The sequence below is a fragment of the Orycteropus afer genome, unplaced genomic scaffold (genome assembly GCF_000298275.1).
Source record: "Orycteropus afer afer isolate SDZICR_OR568_19922 unplaced genomic scaffold, OryAfe1.0 scaffold00852, whole genome shotgun sequence".
NCBI lineage: Eukaryota > Metazoa > Chordata > Mammalia > Tubulidentata > Orycteropodidae > Orycteropus > Orycteropus afer.
Window position 1 is genome coordinate 343228 of NW_006922439.1, and position 22830 is coordinate 366057.

The 22830-nt window shown below is 39.4% G+C and overlaps 1 pseudogene; it reads left to right on the forward strand.

Moving 5' to 3' along the window:
• Nucleotides 1-785: 785 nt before the first annotated feature.
• The window catches only part of LOC103212093, a 142553-nt pseudogene continuing 120508 nt past the window's right edge, over nt 786-22830 (forward strand).

Sequence of the window (22830 nt, forward strand, 5' to 3'; positions counted from 1 at the left end):
AAACCATAAAACCAATAGTCATTGAATCAGTTCTGACTCATGGCAATTCCATATGTATCAGAGCAAACCTGTGCACCAAAGGAATTTCAATGACTAAACTATTGATCACTATATCTTTTTACCAAGGTGCCTCTTATTAGATTCAAACTGGCAACCACTGCATTGACTGATTGTATCACCCAGGGACTCCAAAGAAAGAGATACACAGGGGGAAATGGTTATCCTTTCTGTGGATGCTAAAGGCCTCCATGTGATAACTGGTATGGTCTAACTATTTTAGGAGAGAACAGAAAGATAAAAAGTACTTAGGGAATTGATGAGATAAATGAACACCTGAATTAACCCTGGAAAGATCTATCTCCAGATGGTTTGTTATGTGAGGAAATATATCTCCTGTTGTTTAAACTATTCACATTACAATTTTCTCTTGCAGCTGAAAACTCCCTAAATGGTAAGAAGGCTTCCCTGAGGAGCAGCCATGAGTGTTGATATATAAAGGATGAGTAGTTGTTGACTAAGAGTAGAAGAAGTAAAGGGAATTTCAGGCAGAGCGATTAGCTGGAGGAAAGGCCTCCAGGTTGAATAAGCTTTTTAAAATTTGTAAAATGGAAATAGCAACAGTTTGGGATAGAGTTAAAAAATGAGAAGGAAATTGGTGCAACATGATTTGGAGAAATAAACAGATGCCAGACCATGCAAGGATTGTTAGCCAAAGAAAGAGGACTAAACCTGGTCCTAAGAGTGGGAAGTTTACACATTTGATTAGGGTGCTGACCTAATCAGATATGCACAATGGCCCAGAGCGAGTAGAAGCATTGGTGGAAATGAGAGAAAACAAGAGTGGAGAGCAGAAAATAAAGGAGAGAGTGATTGAATTGTGGCTCTCAGGTAGGCAGAAGACAGATCAAGCAGAGCCTTATAGATTGTATCAAGGGTAAAGAACAAGTCTACCCATGTTGAACTGGATTTGAGGGTATGCACCTTTGCCTGTGACCTTCTCACTCCCAACCTCAGTGCTATAGGCAGAGATAGGTGACCATGTGAATCTTCAGAACACTAATCTATCTAGTCCAACCTTTCCTTCTCTGCCAATCCTTGCATTACTTTGATGTACCTCTAACTTGTATAGGTCAAATGGCCTATGCTTGCTGAGAGTGAGTGAGAGGTACATCTGGGCCTAGAATCCTAGTCTTTTGACTCTAGTCTTGTGATATTTATTAATATCTTTTTTTTTTTTCCCTCAAAAATTAGTTCCAAACAGAAGCAAGAGAATTGAATGGCATGATCTAGTATTCCACTTTACAAATCTATGACATCACTTTATGCATAATTGAGTATATAACAAAGAGTTGTGACACCTCACTTGTTCCCACTTCATCCCTTGGGCTTGCTGGTTCTCAGCAGAGAACAGAATGCGGGACATAGAACATAAAAATGTGATGAGGGATGGATATTACAAAAGACCAGAAGCTGAAAACTGTCATCATCCAAGGGTCAGGCAGGTAAGGGGAAATGTAATCAGGCTAGGGGGGCAGGATTAATTGTCAACTGAAGAGCATGTATTTCTAAAGGAGCAGTTAATATTCGTCTTCAGTCATTTTTCCCATGAGAATGATGGTGCTAGGTTGCCTGGTCTTATTTTTCAAGATAACCTGGAATTTTGTGTTTGCATGTGAGATATCTTGATATGTTGGCTTGAATTGTTTATAAGACACTATCTATGTACAAAATAACAACAAAAATGCCTTATATAATTTTCAATTCCAGGGAGGAATAATTTCTAAGTTTTTGCTTTTTATCTTTTAAATCATGCCTTTTTGGAGAAAATTATGTGTGGGAAATGTGCATAATATTTACATTATATATAAAAAATCACTAATAACTATTAATTACTATAATGTAATATTTAATGTTTTTAATTTTCAAATATATGGAGCATTATTTTATTGTCTGTCTTCCCAATGGTTGTGACACCTACTTTTCTCCCCCGGGCTTACTGCTACAAACAAATTAATAATAACTAAAAATTACTGATATTATAAACAAAAATAAATAAATAAATAACTCTTGTTGAGTTGATTCCAACTCATAGCAACTCCTCCTTGAGCTTCTGAGGTGGTTTCTCTACAGAAGTAGATTATCCAGTCTTCCTTCCAAGGAATGGCTAGTGGGTTTGAACTGCCAGCCTCCTGGTTAGCAGTCAAATGCCTTAGGCACTATGCCACCAGAGTTCCCATTTTATATAAATCCTTAAACATACACAGACACTAAAAGAGATAGTAAGATGAAACAAGCATTTTGCAACCTCTTGTTTATTGAAGATGCTTTACATTTCTATTACCTAATAGCTCAAGTCATAACAGATACACTTAGGACAATGTTCAATGTTAGTAGTAGTAGTTATTACTGTTAGGTGCTGTCGCGTCAGCTCCAACTTATAGCAACCTTATGTACAACAGAACAAAACACTGCCTGGTTCTGCACCATCCTTCCAAGTCTGGCTATGCTTGAGCCCAGCATAACAGCCACTGTGTCAATTTATCTCATTAAAGGCCTTCCACTTTTTCACTAACCTTCCACTTTACCAAGCAAGATATCCTTCTCCAGGAACTTGTCCCTTCTGAAAACTTGACCAAAATAGGTGAGACAAAGTCTGGCCATTCTATCTTCTAAGGAGCATTCCTGCTGTACTTCTTTTAGGGATGATTTGTTAAGTTATTAGTAAGGTATATAAATCCATATTTCAAAAACCCTTCTAAATGATTTCAATGCATTTTACTGAGTTGTCATCAGAATTAAGGTACAGTGTGTTCAAGTACTCGGCTTCTAACCAAAAGTTCCGCAGTTCAAGGCCACCAACCATTCTGCTGAAGAAAGATGTGGCAATCTGCTTCTTTAAAGATTTACAGCTTTGGAAACCATCTGTGGCAGTTCTGAGTTGGAAATGACTTGGCTTAAGTGATATATCATCAGAGACTGGATCATCATTGTTTCAGTCTTCTCGTGTGGCTGATAGAGAACTCTACTACAGGTAGCAGCTCTGCCATTTTCATGATGTTTGCTTGTTGTTCTTGCACCATAATATTATCTTCACTTTGGCTTCTTTGCAGGAATCTCTTAAAGCCACTTGTTAAGTCTTTAAATTTTAGCTAAAACTAGATAAGATAATCTGTAAATCCTTTTAACCTGGCACAGCTGTTGTTGTTGTTGTTATGTGCTGTCCAGTCAGACCCAACACATAGCGACCCCTCCTTGGGTTTCTGAGGCAGTATCACTACTGTATTGCCCCATCTTCCTTCCTAGGAGTGGCAGGTGGGTTCAAACCACCAGCCTTCTGGTTAGCAGTCAAATGCCTTAGGCACAGCTAGAGTGCAATATTTTGCAGTATCCTGAAAGAAAAAAAAAAAAGGAGTGAGGTTGTCTCTGTCAACTCCTGTATCTCATGGAACTCTCAGCCTTTCCTTGGATTGCCTGGATTCCATACATGATTTAAACAGCTCACCTCTAGGACAGTGTGAGAGTGTCTATGTCAATTCTAGTACTAAATATCAGTAAAATTCAGTGTATCAACTTACACTAATAATGTACCTAGGTCTCAGGTTGGGTTCTCTGTTGTTGTTGTTATATGCCGTTGAGTCGGACCCGATTCATAGAGACCCCTCCTTGGGTTTTTGAGGCGGTATCACTATGGAAGTAGATTGCCCAACCTTCCTTCTGAGGAGTGGTTGGTGGGTTTGAACCTCCAGCCTTCTGGTTAGCAGTCAAGTGCCTTAGGCATTACGCTACCAGAGCTCCTAGGGTTCTCTAGGAGCAGAATCTAAGATTGGGATTTTTATAGAAGTGATTTATTGAGGGTATGTTCTGAAGAGAAATTAATAAGGAGCAAAGGAAGCAGGATTGGACAGGGGAAGAAGCTAGGCAAGGACATGGTTTTATGAGAAGTCTAGCCTCAGCCTAATATGTGTAGAGTAAACTACCCATAGTGGTGCCTTCACTTAGAGGTAAAGAGGCTTGGAGTATTATCCCTCAGCATCAGTGATTTCTTATCATAGCCACCCTCAAGAAGAGCATAACCCCCGGATATCTGGCTTGCAGGGTAGATCCTGTCAGTCAAGTGCAATCTTCTTGAGAATAATAGTTGTTGTCATTGTTGGTTGCCATCGAATTAGCTCCAACTCACAAAGACTTAACATAGAATAGAATCAAATATTTCCTTGTCCTGCACCATCTTCATGATTATTGGTTTGTCTAAGCACATGGTTGAGGCTAGTGTGCAATGCTTTCTCACCTGGGGAGCTCATCTTTCCATCTCTATGTCAGACAATATTCTGTGGTGACCCACAGGATTTTAAGTAGAACTCTAGGTTTGTCTTCCTGGACTGTCTTAGTTTGGAAGTTCTGCTGACACCTGTCCACCATGGGTGACACCACTGATATTTGACATAATAATGACACAGCTTCCAACCTCATAGGAACACACAAGCCACAATAATATGACCAACTGGTTGGTGGGGAAAATAATACAGGTGGGACCATTAACAGCCATCTGAGCATCTGAGGGAAAGGTGCACTGGCTATTTTAAAGGGAATTTGGGTGAGATGCTGTGGTGAATTGCTTGATGTGGCCCTTCTAGCCATTGTCCTCCATTTTGTGATGCATCATAAATCCTATTATCCATACCTGTTTGGGGTGGTGTGGTAGTTAAGGTCAGGTGTCAACTTGTTTGGGCAGCTGGTAGTAGTTGTTCCCTATAATGATTGGCAACTGGCTCGGTGGTGGGATTGTTATGTTGTTGTTGTTAAGTGCCGTCGAGTCGTTTCCGACTCATAGCGACCCCATGCACAGCAGAACGAAACACTGCCCGATCCTGCACCAGCCCCACAATCCCTGCTATACTTGAGCCCATCATCGCAGCCATTGTATCAATCCATCTCGTTGAAGGCCTCCCCCTCTTTTGTCGACCCTCCACCCTACCAAGCATGACATCCTTCTCCAGGGAATGGTCCCTTCTGACAACATGACCAAAATAGGTGAGACGAAGTCTGGCCATTCTTGCTTCCAAGGAGCATTCTGGCTGCACTTCCTCCAGGACAGATCTGTTAGTTCTTTTAGCAGTCCATGGTACTTTCAGCATTCTTCGCCAGCACCACAACTCAAAAGCATCAACTCTTCTTCGGTCTTCCCTATTCATTGTCCAGCTTTCACATGCATACAAGGTGATTGGAAATATCATGGCTTGTGTCAGGCGCACCTTAGTCCTCAAGGAGATATCCTTGCTCCTCAGCACTTGAAACAGTTCCTTCGCAGTTGACTTTCCCAATGCTACACGACGTCTAATGTCCTGACTGCTGCTTCCGTTGGCATCGATTGTAGAACCAAGCAATGTGAATTCCTTGACAACCTCAATCTTCTCTCCATTTATTGTGATGCTGCTCATTGGTCCAGTTGTGAGGATTTTTGTTTTCTTTATGTTGAGATGTAATCCATACTGCAGACTGTATTCTTCAACCTTCAACAGTAGGTGCCTTAAGTCATCCTCACTTTCAGCAAGCGAAGTTGTATCGTCTGCATATCTCAGGTTGTTAATGATTCTTCCTCCAATCCTGATACCACGTTTTTCTTCATATAGTCCAGCTTCTCGGATTATTTGCTCAGCATATAGATTGAATAAGTGTGGAGAAAGAATACAACCCTGATGCACTCCCTTCTTGATTTTAAACCATGTAGTGTCCCCTTGTTCTGTTCGAACGACAGCCTCCTGGTCAAGGTACAGATTCCTCATGAGTACAATCAAGTGCTCAGGGATTCCCATTCTTCTCAATGTTATCCATAATTTGTCATGATCCACACAATCAAATGCCTTTGTATAGTCAATAAAACACAAGTAAACATCTTTCTGGTATTCTTTGCCTTGAGCCAAGATCCATCTCACAACAGCTATGATATCCCTTGTTCCACGTCCTCTTCTGAATCCGGCTTGAACCTCTGGAAGTTCTCTGTCAATATACTGCTGCAAATGTTTCTGAATTATCTTCAGTAATATCTTACTTGCATGTGATATTAATGATATTGTTCTATAATTTCTACATTCTGTGGGATCACCTTTCTTTGGAATGGGCACAAATATGGATCTCTTCCAGTCAGTTGGCCAGGTAGCTGTCCTCCAAATCTCTTGGCATAACTGAGTGAGCGCCTCCAATGGGTCATCTGTTTGTTGAAATATCTCGATCGGTATGCCATCAATTCCCGGAGCCTTGTTCTTCGCCAGTTCTTTCATTGCAGCTTTGACTTCTTCCTTCATTACCATTGGTTCTAGATCATATGCCACTTCCTGAAATGGATGAAGATCGATCAGTTCTTTTTGGTACAGTGACTCTGTGTATTCCTGCCATCTTCTCTTGATGTTTCCTGCATCATTCAATATTTTGCCCATAGAATCTCTCACTATTGCAACTCGAGGCTTAAATTTTTTCTTCAGTTCTTTCAGTTTGAGAAATGCTGAGCGTATTCTTCCCTTTTGGTTTTCAGACTCCAAGTCTTTGCACATTTCATTATAGTAATTGGCTTTGTCTACTCGAGCTGCTCTCTGAAATCTTCTGTTCAGCTCTTTTACCTTTCCATTTCTTCCGTTTGCTTTAGCAATTCTCCGCTCAAGGGCAAGGTTCAGAGTCTCTTCTGTCATCCACTTTGGTCTTCTCTTCTTTTCTTGTCTTTTTAGTGATCTCTTGCTTTCTTCATGGATAATGTTCTTGATATCTTCCCACAATATCTTCAGCCAAAACCAGGCCAGGAGCTGATTGTGGAACAGACCATCAACTGCTCATATGCAAATTCCACTTGAAGTTAAAGACAATTAAAACAAGTCCACGGTGGTGGGATTGGCCATGAGTAACTGAGTAGCTGCTGATTGTTAAAGCCATTCACTTGGATTATTTCTGTTGGAGCAACACAGATGGGATTTATCTTGAGTCCTGTCTTGCTGGAGGGTATAACTCAAATCACCATGCTTAGTTTCCTTGAGGGTATATCTATAAATCTCCTGGAAAGGTTCAGCCTCCTCTGGCTCCGGTTCTGTGTTTTGGCTCATCAGCATCTCATCCCTGGATTTGGGACAGTAGCTGTCATCTGATCTGTTGATTGAGGTTCGTCAAACGCTGAGAATTGGGAGGATCCTCCAGACCTACTCACAGACCTGGGACTTGCTAGCCTGCCAGCCTCCATCACTACTATGTGAGACAATCCTTTGGGTCTCTGTGAGTTTTGTGAGGTGTTATAGTGAAATACAGAACCCTAAGACTAGGGAGATTATAGAGAGGAGAAGGAGGAGGAGTTAATGTTTGAAATGATGGAGTGGCACATGAGTTTGGACATTTGGGGACCTGCCTTGTGCTCATCTTTCTAAGAGAAATTGTTCAAGCAGATGCCATCAGCATTTGTTACAGTATATAATTAGGAATTGTGGTATTTTATCCCCATAGCCCACTCTGAATACTAGTGACCAAGCTTAAAGTTTCCTAACCTTGGCACTGTTGACATTTTGGGCTGGATAATTCTTTGTTGTGAATGATATCTTGTGCATTATAAGATGTTTAGTAGAATCTCTGTCCTCTACCCACAAGTTGCACACTAGTAACAATTCCTCTACTTGAGACAACCATAAATGGCCCCAGTGTGAGGAAAATAAATGCTCTATCAACACACAGAGACCTCTTCACATCAATATGGAAAGAAAGAGAACTGGTTTATTATTGAGTAAGCACTGCAGTGTGAATGCTCATGAGTGGCCAGTAAGAGACTAAAAGAATCAAGTTCCACAGAATTTATACAGGAAAACAGGTGCAAAATTCACTTAGGAATTAAGTTCATTATTTGGTTAATTATTCTGCTCTGAAAGGATGATAAATCTTATCTCTATCTCTTATCTCTTATATCTCCAAGGACACACAGTTCCACTTTAAGTAGCCCTGAAAGTTTAAGTTACACCTTGAGATAGGATTCTATGTTGGCTCCCAAAATATGTTTTTACTTTTCAAGGGACTGTGAGACCTGCAACCTTGGAGAAGTCTGTGGATTACATACAGGGCTTTTCTAGTGTTTAGGAGAGATTTATCTACATTCCAAAGGTTAGAGAAAGTGAACTGCTAACAGGAAGGTTGGCAGTTAGAACACACCTAGAGGGGCCTTACAAGGTAGATTTGGTGAGGTATTTCCAAAAGTCGCAGCCATGGAAGCTCTGTGGAATGCCATTCTACTCAGCACATGTGGTATCACCATGTTGTTGTTGTTGTTATGCACCATCAAGTGGGATCTGACTCATAACGACCTCTCATTGAGTTTCCAAGGCAGTATCACTTTGGAAGTAGATTGCCCAACCTTTCTTCTAAGGGTATCACCATGAGTTGGAATCAACTCAATATCAACATGTCAATTGTTACGGTCATGTCTTTATGCAGATTCTTTCAAAAGGGGAGGCAGATGTAGGCACTTCTGTTCCTTTTATAAGCAAAGAAGCATCATTTAAAAAAAAAATTCCCTGTATACCAAATTGCCAAATGACCACTGAGGAACAAAATAATAGCCTCAGCTGTGGAGCGCTGGGGTGGCAACATGAAATCTAACACCACCTTGCAGGAAGGAAACCATGGGAAAATAAACTCTGTTTAACAGAGTTTTGTCTTAGATTAAAATTAATATTTTATTATGGGCTTATTTGGTTACAATTAAATACTAATATTTTCACTGCAGAGGTCTAAAGCTGAAACAAAATAGGAGTGAACTTCAGCAAAGGGAAAAAAGTTTTAGAAATAGTCACCCTTACCCTTTTCTTTTAGTTGGAACCAGGAATCAGAGATTATTTCTTCTGTTCTGGAATGGCATGAATGACCCGTCTTTTGTCTTTTACTAATTGCTTTTCATTGTTCTTTATTTTCTTAAGAAATTGCTTTTGAATACCTCTCTGACCCTCTTTTTTTTTTTTTTCCCTTTCCCTTTATCAGTACCATTTTATGGCTGTCTGATAGAAATATGGTTTCCTTTATCTGATGTCATTTCTTTTATCTATTGTATAAAAATTACCTCGGGTTCTTTAAAGCACAGTGCTAGATTTAAATATGGCAAGAAACCAGTAAATCTAAAATGTCTAGCAATGTACCTTTTCCTCATGTCTTGATTAGGGATATGTCATGGGAAATGCTCCCTGGGCGGCAGTAACAGTTTCCACTGGACTACTAATCAAAAGGGAGGCAGTTGGCACACAGCCAGTGGCTCTGCACAAGCAAGACCTAACTGTCTGCTGTTGTCTGCAAAGATTACAGCCAAGAATATCCTATGGAGCTCAGTTCTACTCTGTAACATGTGAGGTTCCAATGAGTCAGAATCAACTCGATGGCAAAAGGTTTAGTTTTTTGGTTTTGATGCTGAAGGTCAAAAATAGCCCAAAAAGTCAAAGCCAACAGCCCTTTATCCTAATCATTATAGAATATGGGTCATTATAATTATGAGAGTGTTAAAAATTTAAATTTCCACAAAAATTAAATTTTTAAATGAGCTCTTAAGGTTTATTTTTCAGTTAATGATAGAGGAATGTCTGCTCTGGAAGTCCGAAGAGAATTCTGAAGAACAGTACAAAGTGAAAGCATTTTGTAGTCACAGATACACATGAACAATGAAGCTATACCAAGCATATTTTGGGTTGACTGGCAGAGGTAAAGGGGAAGTTTTGAGCTAGGCAAAACTGAGCAGGCAAGCTCTAATTGGCTAGCTTAGGTTTGCATTTCTTGGTGGGTTAATTGAATGATTTGGTTTTAGGTTCTTGGGAAGGTCAGGCATTTATAGGAAATGGAAACTAGCTAAGTTGCAGTTCACTGATACTGGTCTTAGTATAATTGACTCCATCTTGGTCCTAGTATAGTCAAGTTAACAGATGGAAGTTATACTTGGGAAAAAAATTAGAAAAAACAGTATTCCTGGGCAGTAAATCATCCATAAAATCATCTTGGACACTCCGTTCTCTGAGGTAGGCTTGTTATTGTTGGGTGGCATCATGTTGGTTCTGACTCATAGTGACACCATGTACAAAAGAATGAAATGCTACTCAGTGCTGTGCCTTCCTCACAGTCATTGCCATTTTGCCCATTGTTGCAGTCACTCTGTCGATCTATCTCATTGAGGGCATTCTGCCTTTTTGTTGATTCCCTACTTTACCAATCATTATGTCCTTCTCCAAAGACTAATGTATACTGATAACATGTCCACACAGAGTATTTTCCTTCCCCACTTGTGCCAGTAATATCCCCTGAGACAGAGTTCTTGTCTCTGTCTTTGCTTTTATCTTAGAACATTAAGAAATTCTGCCTTAGAAGAAAGGGTCTTGGTGGAGGTAACCGGGACACATTCACAGGATATTTGAGTATGTAAATGTCATCTGAATATGCACAGCACTGTTAGAATCCCAGGCATATATCTAGACAATCTGCTCCATGTGTTCAATACAGTCTCTGCAAATAGGACAGAACCCCTGAGTTCAAACAGTAATAATTGATGTGTGTGTGGAATGGGTGCAGCAACTAGTCAAGATACAAGTGACTAAGTGGGAGCTAGCTAGTTTTTCTGTCTACACCCAGACAAGGAGTTTGAATGCTTTTTTTTTTTTTTTTTTTGCTTATTCCCTCTTCCTGCTTCTCATTTTTTAACAGTGTAGGAAAAAAATGTGTGCTTCAGTGAAAAACTATATGCATTGTCATCCATATCACACCCTTACACCTGCCCTATAATGTTCTGATTCTCCTGGAAATATTTTACAACTCTGTAAATTTTGATGAACTGGAAGGCATGAAAATGCTGCCATGTCTTGTACAGGTTCAGATTCAGCTGATTTACCTCCCTGTTCCTCATGTGTGTGCTTGTGTGTGTACAGGTGTGTGTGTGTGTGTGTTGGTGGGGATGGATATTTTCCTCCATTTGAGGTTCATTCCAAGGTTCCTTTATTCTGTATACATTTGTGCTTTTTTTTTTTTTTGACCTTTCCTATAAATGGATTATAGCATCTGCTTGTTCCCTCATGAGGTAAATAAAATCTTTAGCACATGTTCATTTTTATATTGGTAGGAGAATCATGCTTTTACCTTTTCCTGAAATTTATCTTTTTAATAACAGATTTACTTCGCTTTGGTCTTAAGAGTGCTGGAGGAATATGTTCCATTGCTCATCAAGGCTAGGGTTGTACTAAAATCTGTATATCTGTGCTGTGTGGTTAGATAGAAATTAGGCTTTGTTGTTCCTGCTTCTCCTTCAACCCTCCAACCTGGGTGGGGGTGGTGGGGGACGGCATTGCTATAGTGTTAATTCCAACACTAAATTTAGATCAGTAGCCTCTATCTCATCAAAAACATTTATTTTCTCAATATACTCGTATGCATGAGCTTCCTTTTTTATGCTTTCTTTAGATCATAATGAAATGACCAATTTCCTATGAATAGAGAAATCATGAATATTGTCCCATTGCTTTGACAGTTCAGAAGACTTCAGGGCTTAAAATATTAGTCAGGAAACCTAGGTTTTATGAGCTGATAACAGTTTGTTCCCTGGGATTATTTACTCGAATTGTTTTCATTTGACAGGATGGATGAAACCACCAACTATTGAATAACAAATTCATCAGCTTAGATGTTTGGTACAAAAGGGAGCTGAAGGTAGCAATAGCAAAATCAACAATTTATAGCTGATATTTCCCTGATTGACAGACCCATTTTTCCTGCAAATGTGGCAGGGTAAGTTAAATCCATGAAAATCAGAAATGTCATTCTAGCCGCTCTTTGCTTCTATAAAACTCCCCTTCACTGGAGAATTGTACCTAAAGAAATATGTCTTCTTGGCAGGGTTATTATCTTTCTTGATGAGATATGAGCATATTAGAGTTCATTCTCATGTAAAACTACTGATGGTGTTAGATCAAGAATGAGATAAAATGAAAATGAATTCACTTCAAATTAACAAGATATGGCATCAGAGATGTTGGAGATCAATGGACATAAACCTTATACCTTATTTTGAATACATAAAGATCATAAACACCTGGGATATGTCTTGTGTTCAGATGGAATGTAAAACTGCAATATGTTTGGAACTATCTCGAGGTCTGGGTGCATTTATTTTTGGAAGTTTGATGTAAATACTGATATGTTTCAAAGCAAGCATAAAGTAGTTCACATGAGAACTCTATCTGACAATTGAAATATTCTTGCTCTTATTTTTATTTTTGATAATTAAAGACTGGAGAGAATTTAATATTGAAATGTGTAACTTTTGTTGATATTTTTCAATGTTTGACTGAAAATAAATATAAGTCAGAACATGAGCAGAGACTGAGTAGAGCTGTGAATTTGGGGTCTCTCTTCCATTAAACACTTATTCCACACTTATTCAATCTAAATGCTGAGCAAATAATCCGAGAAGCTGGACTATATGAAGAAAACATGGTATCAGGTTTGGAGGAAGGATCATTAACAACCTGAGATATGCAGACGATACAACTTTGCTTGCTGAAAGTGAGGATGACTTAAGGCACCTACTGATGAAGGTTGAAGAATACAGTCTGCAGTATGGATTACGTCTCAATATAAAGAAAACAAAAATCCTCACAACTGGACCAATGAGCAGCATCACAATAAATGGAGAGAAGATTGAGGTTGTCAAAGAATTCACGTTGCTTGGTTCTACAATCGATGCCAACGGAAGCAGCAGTCAGGACATTAGACGTCGTGTAGCATTGGGAAAGTCAACTGTGAAGGAACTGTATCAAGTGCTGAGGAGCAAGGATATCTCCTTGAGGACTAAGGTGCGCCTGACACAAGCCATAATATTTCCAATCGCCTTGTATGCATGTGAGAGCTGGACAATGAATAAGGAAGACCAAAGAAGAGTTGATGCTTTTGAGTTGTGGTGCTGGCGAAGAATGCTGAAATACCATGGACTGCTAAAAGAACTAACAGATCTGTCCTGGAGGAAGTGCAGCCAGAATGCTCCTTGGAAGCAAGAATGGCCAGACTTCGTCTCACCTATTTTGGTCATGTTGTCAGAAGGGACCATTCCCTGGAGAAAGATGTCATGCTTGGTAGGGTGGAGGGTCAATGAAAGAGGGGGAGGCCTTCAACGAGATGGATTGACATGGTGGCTGCAATGATGGGCTCAAGTATAGCAGGGATTGTGGGGCTGGTGCGGGATCAGGCAGTGTTTCATTCTGCTGTGCATGGGGTCGTTATGAGTCGGAAATGACTCAAAGGCACTTAACAACAACAACAACAACTTCCATTAGAAGATGAATGCTGTTAAGTCCCGTCTGACTCACAGAGACCCTAGAACAGAGTAGAACTGCCCCACATCATTTCCAAGCATATAGATCTTTGCAGAAGCAGACTGACTCATCTCTCTCCTGCAAAGCAGCTCATGGATTCAAACTGCCAACCTTTTGGTTAGCAGCTGAATACTTTCACCACTGTGCCACCAGGGCTCATTCTCTCTTCCCTTACCAATTCTCAAATTTTCCACTTACTCTTCTGTCTTGTCTATCATGGCTTTTCAGTTGTCTGTGCAGGGATTGATTGTTGCAGGGAAGGCCAGGGATGGACTTGAGAGGCCATTGTGGGTCCTGTGAGTCTAAGAAGGTCTGAATAAAATCAGACCAGAAGATGGTTCCCTGTCAATTTCAGCCTCCAAATAAAGAGGGATGGCAGTGAGTAGACAACCACACTGGCAAACAAAACCTCCTACTCATCTTTATTATATTTATTGAGCACCTTAGGTGAAAAACACATAAGAACTGATAAATAGTCAGACTCAGATCTTGTCCTTATAGAGTTTAAGGTTAATGAGCAAGTCAGAGATTAAACAAATAGCTTACAAATAAATCATTAAAGATTTGCCTCTTTTTACATCATACAAGCACTAAGAACTCTTCTTAACCAATTATTTTAGAATCTTTTTCAAAAAGCTTTTTTTTTCTTCCTGTATTCTGGAGTAAGTTAGAGACATGAATTTTGTAATTTTCTCCTTTGTTATCCTTTTCTGAAACAACCACTGGTAGTTAATAATGAGGATAATAAAGGGACAACCATTCTCTGAAGGAAGATGGGGCAATCTACTTCCGTAGTGATACTGCCTCAGAAACCCAAGGAGGGGTTGCTATGAGTTGGGTCTGCCTCGATGGCACATACCAACCAATCAAATCAGGAAAGGGGGATAGCAAATGAGTTTGGGAGGTACTAATGTGGATAAAAGGAGTTCTGGTGGAATAGTGGCTAAGTCATTTGACTGCTAACTAGAAGGCTGGTGGCTCAAACCCACCTGCCACTCCTCGGAAGGAATTTCTTTTTTGAAGCCTCAGAAAGTCTGAGGGGGTAACAGCGTACAAAATTCACTGCCATTGAGTCAATGACTCACAGTGACTCCCCCATTGGGTTTCCAAGGCTATAAATCTTTAGATTTATAGATTGCCTCATCTTCCTTCCTCAGAGCAGCTAGTCAATTTGAACCACTGACCTTTTGTTTAGCAGCCAAATGCCTTATCCACTATGCCACCAGAGCTCCTTAACAGTGTATAAGGAGATAGATAATCTGCATTGCTGTTGTGCTTGATGTTACTATTGGAAAGAAATAGCTAGAGAGCTGAGATTTCCTAATGTTGTTATGATGTGTGGCAATAAAATCAGGAATGATTGGACCATTATCTTAAAGTATTAAAAATAAAAGAAAGAAGCATTTGTATTAATAGGAATTATAGAAGTCTTCAGGTTGCTCTTACAAATTTGGGAAAAGCAGTGTTATTTTGTTTTCTACCATCTCTTAAGTTTTCCAGCGGTGGGATGTGCTTTATTAGGGAAAAGCACAACATTCAACATGAGCCTGATTCCCAGTTGTGCTCCTGCTTCCCTTTCTCACTGATCAGTCATCTTGGTATCAGAGTGTAGAACTTTCCTGAATTAGGAAGGTTGGCAGTCATCCTCTTAGAAGGCCTATTGGCAAGATAATGTTAAATGATCTTATGTAGGAGTTATTTTGGAATATTTTTTCTCCTTTAATGCTACCATATAAATCATTATTTATGCCCCATTAAAATAAATGGACATATGCTGATAATGCCTCTCTCCTGAATGGCAACTGGGCCTGGGAATATGGAGCTATTCTGTGTCCACTGCAATGTGCCTATGGAGACCAGATTGCTCACTGTCATGGACAAGCTAATCAAACACAGCTCAAACAGAGATCCAAATCAATCTCTTAATCAGTAATTCATTCCAGCAATTCCCAGCCCCTGTATTCAACTTGGTAATTGCTTCATCGGGAACTGCTTGGCTGGCACTGGAAAGTTGAAGTCTGGTGCATTTTACAAAGCCTGATCAACTTCAGAAAGAATGTTTTGACATGATTTATTAGAAATTTAACCCTTAGCAGAGGTTCCTATGATTTTTCTTTTTCTTTCTTCCTTTTCTTTTTCTTTTTTTCTTTTTTTTTTTTTAGGAAGAATGGCATGCCCTCTGAGTCCAGAAAATAAAGGGACCAGATCCCCCCCCTCCCGCACCACCACCACCATCACTATGATCACGTGTCTAAGTCATTGGCAGCACTGTGTGTGGTTGGGTCTATATTGGAAAAGAGAGTTAGAGGGTTAGAACATTTATTTAGTCAATTCAAGCAAACCTCCCATATATTAAGAAGAATAATTTATCTTCATTTTGTTTTGTTTATTGTCCTTTAGGTGCAAGTTTACAGAGCAGTTTGTTTTACATTCAACATTACGGGTACATTTAGTTTCATTCCCCATTTACCATCCCCAAACCTAACCCAGTTTCCTCCCCTCTCTGCCTAGTAACCCCCCATCCCTCCAGTGCCCCTCATAGTTACGCACTTCTGTGTGTCCTGCATTTCCTCCACGTGAATGTTGCCCCTCTGGTGCCCCTTAGTCGATTGCTCCAAGGGATTCATTTCCGTGGAGTATGTGGGTACATCACCCTGGGTTGAATGGTCTATGTGTACATCTTGTTTACTATTGGGCTGAGAGTCAGCCCCTGGGAGTTTTATTCCAGGCCCAGAATGTTTCCCAGGGCCATAGTATTGGTGTTTGTGTGTTTATCTATTTATCACCAGACTCCATCCGACTAGTAATTCTGGTCATTATTGAGTTTTTGCATTTTGTTCCACTTTTTTCCTCCCACTCTATCCACAATCTCCAGATTTGATCCTTTCCTGAGTGGTTGGCATTGGTAGCTGGGCACCATCTAGTTCTTCTGGTCTTGAGGGCCATCGTGTCCTAGGACTGATTGCTTCTAAATGTCCTTGTTTTTTTTTATTTTATACTCTTCTTCACATCTGATGATAGGAGACCATTAGCTGCATCTTAGATGGCCGCATGAAAACTTTTAAGACCCTAGTCGCTACTCACCAATGTAGGATGAGGAATAAAACTTTCATGTATTTTGTTGTGCCAATTGAGTCCAGTGTCTGCCAGTACTATGGTCATGAGTTCGTAGATCTGTTGGATCTCTCTCCCACAGTGTCTGGGTTTCTGTGAGGGATTAATCTGTCTGTCTTCTGTTGCTTCTGTAAGGATTAAGGGTTTTTTTTTTTTTTTTTTTTTTTGTATCACTGGTGTCTGTGTGCAAGATTAGCTTCCTCTGAATCTATCCTTGTTCTAGAGTATACTCATGTTCACTGACTCCCATCTGATCTTCTCAGATGTTTATGTGCTTAGCTGTAGCCTGGTGTTTGGTGTTAATGGTAAAGCAGTAGTATGGATATACTATTTTGTATTAGCATCTGTCGTCTCTTATGTGCATAATTCAGTGTTCTCCCTTTTCCTAATGTTATCATGGTGGTCACAGACTCTTTCTATACATCCCTTCCCTTACCCACATCAGCATGTGGCCCCCAACTGGCCCAAAATTAATCCCTCTCCTTCCCTTCCCACCCCAGTAATCTACAAAGTGAGTTCCCTTTCTTAAGCAAACCCTTCTTTGTCTTTTTACAGTAATGGGTTCATACACTATTTGTCCTTCTGCGATTGACTTATTTCACTCAGCATAATGTCCTCCAGGCTCAACCATGTTGAGAGATGATTCATGAAAGTTGAAGTCTGGTGCATTTTACAAAGCCTGACAACTTCAGAAAGAATGGTTTGATATCATTTATGGGAAATTTAACCCTCAGCAGAAGTTCCTATGATTTTTGAGGGTGACTTTCAGCCCTATGAGACAGCGTTTATGATCTCAATTTTTTTCAGGGGGAGAAATTAAGGTTAACATAAGTTATTTAATCCAAGGTCACAGCTATAATGTGTCACAACCAGAATTCCAGCAAATTCTGTCTTATACCAAAGCCTGTACATGTAACTCATTCTGTAGTATATGTCCCTCCCTCAGCGAAAGAGTCACATGGGAATGAAGCTGAGGTTGATGATATTTCTATGGGTAAGGCACTGACATTCTAAAGTTGGAAGAAAATTCCAAAACCTCAAGTCCAAGCCTCTGCAACTATTTGTAATGATTCATTTATATAACTTGTTTATACAGATTTTTAATTACTTGTTAGTAGCTTGTCCTAGCACATTAAGGCCCCCAGGTTTCCACTTAGTTCTGGTGATTCGCTGTGGTTTCTTTTCTCTATGCCTTATGCTTAGTGGATTTTTTTTTTTTTTTAAATTTTTGTTGTGATTTGGTGAAAGCTTACAGAACGAATTGGTTTTCTATTCAACAATACATACATACTGTGTTTCGTGACATTCATTGCAATTGTCACAATATAATAGCACTCTTCCCACTTCATCCCTGTGTTTACCATTTCCCTTAATCTTTCTTTCCTATATCTTCCTACCTGCTTAGATACTGCTAATCAGAAGACTGGCAGTTCAAACCCACCAGCCACTCCTCGGAAGGAGGGTTGGGCAATCTACTTCTGTAGTGATACTGCCTCGGAAACCCAAGGAGGGGTCGCTATGAGTCAGGTCTGACTCTATGGTACATAACAACAACATCAAAGTAGTCTGGAAGGAAGAACAAGTAAAATGATAAATTCTTGATTTGTTTGCAAATTTTACTTTTTTTCTTAGGGAATCCAATCTTCTACTGAAAGTAAGACTGTAAAGTTTGATGGGTATCTGGGGAGCTAATGTTTGAAGGGGATATTGCTTAACCAGGTCTTGTATACTTGACATTTCTGATAAAGAAACAATGAACTCTCATTGAAAACCTGCCATGTGAAGGCTTGTGGTGAGCTCTAGAGATGCAGAAGGCAATGAATTCTTGTCTCCTAGACAAAGTTTAAGCCTCTTGTCATATGTTTCTATAGCTTCCAATGCTTTCTCCTTTAGACAATTGTCACAATGATTGTCTCCTCCTGCTAGAAGGTGAACATCATGGCCAATCTATTAACCTCTGTGGCTTAGCAAATCTAGGCATGAGATTGTACTTAACATATTTTATTGAATTGAATTGAATTCATCATCATCATGGTAGATTCAGTTATCAATTCAGAACTTATCTTGTACGAGGTATGGTACTAGACACTATGGAATTAAAGAGATGTGAAAAACCCTCCCTTTATTGAATTCAGAATTTAAAAGGAAGACAGTCAAGCAGATACATGATATTTACTGTACTGTTGAAAATATGATAGTAGCATATCCAGAGAGTTAAAAGTCTTTAGTTAACAGCAGTAATTATTATTAATAATAATGCAGTCCCTATTGATTGAAAATTTACCAAGTGTGTTATATCCATTATGTAATGCCAACCTTATATCTTACCCTGGCCTGTAATCTCCATTTTTACAGATGACACCTTGACCTGCTCTAGGTCTTACAATCAGAGCTAACCTTTGAACCTAAGCTATTGAGTCCAAAATCCACTTTATGTGGCATGTCCCACTCTTCTGTACGAAGGAACAGGTAACCTAGACTTAAGGATAGGAGTCAGGAAAGTCATCTTGGAGGAGATGAACCCTCAGGGGAATTTCCAAGGGGTTAGGATTCATTTAGGTGGATCTTTTAATTAGGGGAAATTGTACATGCAAAGTAGAGAGGAGGCAAATTAAATATAAAGAATTATGTACTGTAGAGGATACAAAATCAGATCACAAAAGAGTTTATTTACTAGTCTATGGACATTGTTTTTACTTTACACATGTAGGAGTAATTTAACCTGGGAACTTCATTTAGTCAGATTTACATGTTACTAGTACAATGGAACTGTAGGTAAGATTTTTGTAGAAAGAATGACTGGAAACTTTATTTCCCGTGGTTAAGGTATTTGGCTGTGTTAAGGTTTTGGTTCTAACCCACCGGCTGCTCTGTGGAAGAAAGATAAGGCAGTTTGCTTCCATAAAGATTGATAGCTTAAGAAACCTATGAGTCAGAATCAACTCAATGACAGTGAATTTGGTTTGGTTTAGTTAGGAGTGTTGTGGTTAAAGCATTGGGTTGATAATCAAAAGGTCAGCAGTTTGAAACTACCAGCTGCTCTACAGGAGAAACATGAGGCAGTCTGCTTCCATAAAGATATACAGCCTGAAAACCCTATGGGGAAGTTCTATTCTGCCCTATAGGGTTACTATGAATTGGGATCAACTTGATGGTGAAGGGTTTGGGTAATTCAATGAGCATTTATTCAGCAAATACTTGGTGTGATTATGTTTGAAGGGCTGAGAAGAGGTACCCAAGAGAATAGTGTGCTGGGAGCTAGGAGAGGGACTGGTATGAAATAATTCTGAGCCAGCAAGCCAAGATAAGTAGATAAGAATATAAAGAATTTACAAAAGTTAATGAACTGATTACCTTTACTTGATTTTAAAATAATTTTGCATGCTGTGTCATCAAGATTGTTTATTGGTTTTAGAAGTAGTTCAAGCACATAAGAGTTAATCTTATACAGGAAAAATATATATATACAGAGAGGAAACCTATGGCTGGTATTAGGAACTCTATAAAACCATCATGGACCTAGGCTCCTGTTTTGCTCTATTAATATTAACCATGATTTCCATCCTCAAACACATACAATGGCTGCTAGAGCTCCAGTCATCCTTTTCACCTTCCAGACAGTGAGGAGAGAAAGGAAAACTACACCCAAATCAACATATAATTATCTCTCCTTTGGTTCCACTTACCAGAGGTTTGACCCACCAACCTTCAAATCATTGTTGTTGTTGTTGTTGTTATGTGCCGTCGAGTCAAACCCGACTCATAGCATTAGCAACTACTAACTACAAGGGAGACCAGGAGATAGCTTTTTAAGATGGGTACCCAAAAGATTTCTACCCAAAAGAAAATCAATTTTCTTTTACTAAGTAAGAATACTTTCTGGGAAGGCAACCAGCAGTTCCTGCCACAGATGCTGTATGGTGAACGGATTTGAGGTGACAGAGAATGTATGCAGGAAAAGGGTCTGTTGCGATGATAGATGAATGATTTTTCTTTTTTTTTACTCAAACTAGTTTAGTGGGTTATGGGGTAGCAATTGGAGATGGAGAAAAAGTGAACTTGAAAGTTGTTTTGAAGCCAGAACTGAATGGTGGATTGAAGTTTCCCATGCTCTCAAACATACACTCAAATAATTGAGGATGACATCTCAATTATAAGCATGTTATTTGCTTAATTATGAGCATTATAAAATGGAGAAAAATTGCAGAAATTAACTAGATAGGAGAAGGAAAGAATAAGAGATGTATTTATATGACTTATAAATAAAACTTATTTTTTTTTCCATTAAGGAAACTAGAGAAAGTCAAGTTACCCCATTAATCTAAGTTTTTCCCAAAAAATGCTTTTAAAAATCCTCATAAAGATTCAAGATGGTACACTTTCTCCCCTTGCAACCTTTGTGAAACGTCTCTCACGAGAGTAAAGAGAGCTTCTTTTAATCATTTCTGCAAAACATGAGATTCTTGCCATGCTGTTTCATGCTTTTCACCACTATCCAGTATAGATAAATTCTGTAATTGCTTTGATAACAGACTTACCAGAGTGGAAAAAAAAAAAAAAAAAAATGCAATGCTATACAAATTTGGGGCTTTCAATTTATTTAACTAAATGTAATATAAAATTTTCTGACATCAAAGACAGCTCAGCAAATACTAAACAATATTGTCATGAAGCAGAGAAAATTAAGTTAAGGCAATTTATGAGTCTAGGTAGATTGACAAGCCTCAAAATTGGAATTCAAATATTTAGAAGTAATAAAGCCCATGCTGCCAGATCATGATGGCTCTGAAGGGGTTTACAATGTAGTGAACTGAAATATTAGCTAAGAAATTAATGCTATGTAATACAGCATAATTTGTTTTCCACATAACATTTGTCAAACTTCCACCTGGGGACCTAAAGGGCCAAATAGTGACTTTTTCAAGAATGAAGCTTACACACAAAGCCTCCTTAGGTTTATGTTAATTTTAGGCAGGTAATTTCATTGATGTCCAGACACAATTACCCAGTAGTGAAAGAGCAATTGGTGAGACTTCAGTTTGAGCCTTGGCTCCACTAATTCCTAATTTTGTGACCTTCAAAAAGTCACATAAACAGTTTCCCCTGGTGATAATTGGAAAGAAATGTTATTTTACTGATCTCTAGAACTGTAAACAAGGAACACACATGGTGCAATGATGAAATGCTCAGCTTCTAACTAAAAGGTTGGAGGTTTGAACCTACAGCTCCACAAGACCTGGTGATCTGCTCCCACAAAGATTACAGCCTAGACAAAAATTTGGGGGCAGTTTTACTCAAAGTGTACCCATAAGGCAAAATCTACTCAAAGACACACAGCAGAAATGTAAATTTACCATGGATAGTGTTTTGACGTACAATGTTACAGATTGAATTGTTTCCCCAAAATATGTATTGGAACCCTAACTCCTATACCTGTAAATTCCCTTTGGAAATAAGGTTTCTTTATTATGGAAATAAAACGGTATCAGTATAGAGTATTTCCTAAATGTAATTATTTCTGAGTTATAAAAAGAGTACATTAGACATAGCAGTGAACCTAAAAGGCTTTGGGAGGGTCTGGGATTTGGGTAGATCCTACTTAAAGATCTCTGAGAAATGCAAGGGCTACAGTAGCTGAAATTGGCAATCTTCTTTCAGAGCCAACAGAAAGACTTCCCCTAGAATCAGCATTTTGAATTCAAACTTGTAGCCTCCTGAACTATGAGAAAAAAAAATTTACCTAAAGCCACCCAGTTCTGTTAAAACAGTACCATCTAAGCCATAGGAAGTATTGAATTATTGATGAAGTTATTGGTAAATTTCTTAGGGCAAAATGAAGAAAGGAAAGTCCACTGGAACAACTAGTGTTCTGGTTACATAGTGCCGCTCTGACAGGAATATACCACAAACAGGATGGCCTTAACAAACAGGAGTTTATTCTTACAATTTGGAGGCTTTAAGTCCAAGTTCAAAGTGCCAAGGGGCTGGGTGAAAGCCCCTCAGACTTGGGGGTCCAGCTCTGCCTCCTGCTCCCGGCCCACTGGAGCTAGAGGTATTTCTTCAGTCAGACAGCTGCTGGCTGCTGAAACTGAGAAGCCCCAAGATTGCCAAGTAAAAAGGCATAGTCCCAACATTACCAAACCACATGGTAGGCCATTAACTTAAGTCCATCGTAAGTCCCAAGGCCGATAGAGCATAGCAGGCTGCTGAGCAACGGCACAGCTACATGCAGGGTCCAAGCATGCCGTAGGCTAGAGATCATTCCCAAAGCTTCTCCTTATATACAGGAAGCAGACCACATCCCAAAGGCAGCTACTCAGCTGCTTGTGGTAGATCCCACCATGGAGTTGATTGCCAGTCTCAT